At 63.4% G+C, this 2,500-nt stretch overlaps 1 pseudogene; it reads left to right on the top strand.

The window, feature by feature from the left end:
• Nucleotides 1-2,500, top strand: part of LOC126434087 (large subunit ribosomal RNA) — a 7,961-nt pseudogene that overhangs the window by 2,828 nt on the left and 2,633 nt on the right.

Raw genomic sequence — 2,500 nt, 5'->3', positions numbered from 1 at the left:
TGAAGAAATTCAAGCAAGCGCGGGTAAACGGCGGGAGTAACTATGACTCTCTTAATGTGGCCAAGTGGCGGCGGTGTGGCTGCATCCGGACTTGGCTTTTCGAAGTGCGGTCTTGATGTAGTCGTGCTGCTGCTGCGAGGTGCCTTCCTTGGGTTATGGTTACAGGGAGAGTGATGCGCAATACATGGGCCTAGCCCTCTTAGCCTCTCCTCTCCTGCGGTCTTCTCCCCTTCTCGTGGGCCCGCTGATTTTCGCAGAGTGGAAGACCGCACCAGGGGCTTGGGGGGGTTACCAGCCCCCCCTCGCATTATCCCTTTTTTAGTTGGGGGCAGTAACCAGAGAATAAGTGGTGGCCCTTCCGCTGAAGGTGCCACCCCAACTCCCCCAGCACCTAGCCGGCCAACCGGCCGTGCCGAAAATCTTGTAACTTTTGCAGCAGTATACGCCTGTAGTGAGTGCCACCGCAGCTTCACCACCAAGAATGGTCTCGGGGTCCATCGCCGCCGCCAACATCTTGCGGCCGCCAACGCGGAGATCGTGACGGAGAGGCATCGCGCGAGGTGGACGGAGGAGGAAGTCCTGTCGCTCGCCAAGGCAGAGGCCGAACTGTTCCTCGAGAGGGACGCCCGGTTCTTCTTTGTAAATCAAGAACTCATCAGGATGTTCCCCGACCGAACGCTTGAGGCAATCAAGTGCCGACGGCGGCAAGCTGCCCACAAGCAGCTTGTCCGCCAGTTCATGGAGGCGCTTGAGATCGGTCGGGGGGAAGAGCCGGCGTCCCGCCGGGGAGCAGCGAGCCCGCTGCCTGACGCGGGCGAGGCCGCTGCGCCGCCCGTCGACGCAGCCGAGGACTTCGCGGCCGACACCACCGGGCCGCCGCCGGAGGGGCCGACTGACGCCGCCATCTGGGAGCATCTGGCGGGGCTACCTGCTTCCGCCCAGCGTTTCTCTGCCCTGGATCGAGTCATAGGTCTGGGGCGGGGCACGCCGCCCGATGTCATCCTGGGCATGCTCCCGGATGCCCTTGCGTCGGTCGGGTCCAGAGGGGAGAGATCGATCACCAGGACACAGCGGCCGCGCCAACCATCGAAGCGGCCGCCTGCCGCGCCGCCGACGCAGAAGCGCAAGCGGCGCCGCTGGGAATACGCGAGAACGCAGGATGCCTTCCGACGGTCGCGTGCACGTTGCGTGCGCGGCCTCTTGGATGGCACCCTGCTCCAGCCGCCACCTGCCATCCCTGGTCTGCTGGACTTCTGGGCGGACCTCTTCACTAAGAAGCCCGTCTCCACCGCGGGCTTCATTCGTGACCGCCTCCTTCCGCACTCGGAGCCTGTTGCTCTTGAGTGCCTATGGGGGCCGGTCACACATGAGGAGGTCGCCGCCGCGTTGCCGCCCAGGGGATCAGCAGCTGGGCCGGACGGCCTTACCCCAGCGGAGTTGCGGCGCCTGCCGCACGAAGTCCTGGTGAAAGTGATGAATCTCTTCCTTCTGGCCCGCGCCCTTCCGGAACGCCTGCTTCGCGCGCGGACGTCCCTTCTCCCGAAAACGGCTGCACCAACATCCCCCGCTGACTTTCGCCCCATTACGGTCTGCTCGGTGTTGGCGCGGACCTTTCACAAGGTTCTCGCGTCACGCCTGATGCGCGCTTGTGCTGTGGACGAACGTCAGCGGGCATTCATCCCTCGGGATGGGATGTTGGAAAACACTTTCATCCTGGACACTGCTCTCACCGACGCAGTTCGCTCCTGCCGCTCTGTCTTTGTGGCATCGATCGATGTATCTAAGGCATTCGATTCGGTGGATCATGCTGCCCTTCGCCCCGTGCTGAAGGCGCATGGCCTACCGGATTGCTTTGTCGAGTATGTCGAGCGGTGCTACGAGGGCAGCACGACAGTGATAGCGGACGGCGCCGGCGTGGGCGTGTCTGTGCAGCCAGCACGGGGCGTTCGCCAGGGCGATCCCCTCTCCCCCCTCCTGTTCAACTTTGCGGTGGACTACGTTTTAGGCCAACTGCCCTCCCACATCGGAGCTCGGATCCTCGGTCGCAGAGTCAACGCTGCGGCCTTTGCAGATGACGTCTTGCTGTTTGCAGCGACCCCGAGGGGCTTGCAGTCCCTCATCGACGCAGCTACCGCAGCCCTCGCCCACCTAGGGCTGCAGATCAACGCCCGGAAGTGTTTCACCCTCGCTTTAGTCGCGTCAGGGCGCGAGAAGAAGGTGAAGGTGGACAGCAATGTCACCTTCACAGCAGGCAATACCACCATGCCTGCCCTGCGTGTGGGTGAAACCTTCCGGTACCTGGGGCTGCAATTCTCCACGGCGGGTCGCTGTGTCTTCAATCCACGTCGTCACCTGGTGGAGCAGCTTGACGTCATCTCCCGAGCTCCGCTGAAGCCGCAACAGCGCCTCCACGCTCTCACCAACGTGCTTCTCCCTGGCCTGTACCACGGGCTGGCCCTCAGCCGCACCCGGGTGGGTGCATTGAAGTCGGCCGACGTTA

This window comes from Schistocerca serialis, unplaced genomic scaffold (assembly GCF_023864345.2).
Source record: "Schistocerca serialis cubense isolate TAMUIC-IGC-003099 unplaced genomic scaffold, iqSchSeri2.2 HiC_scaffold_1180, whole genome shotgun sequence".
In the NCBI taxonomy this organism is placed as follows: Eukaryota; Metazoa; Arthropoda; class Insecta; order Orthoptera; family Acrididae; genus Schistocerca; species Schistocerca serialis.
The sequence above is the reverse complement of the archived record's forward strand: the minus strand, read 5'-3'. Positions and strand labels throughout refer to the sequence as shown.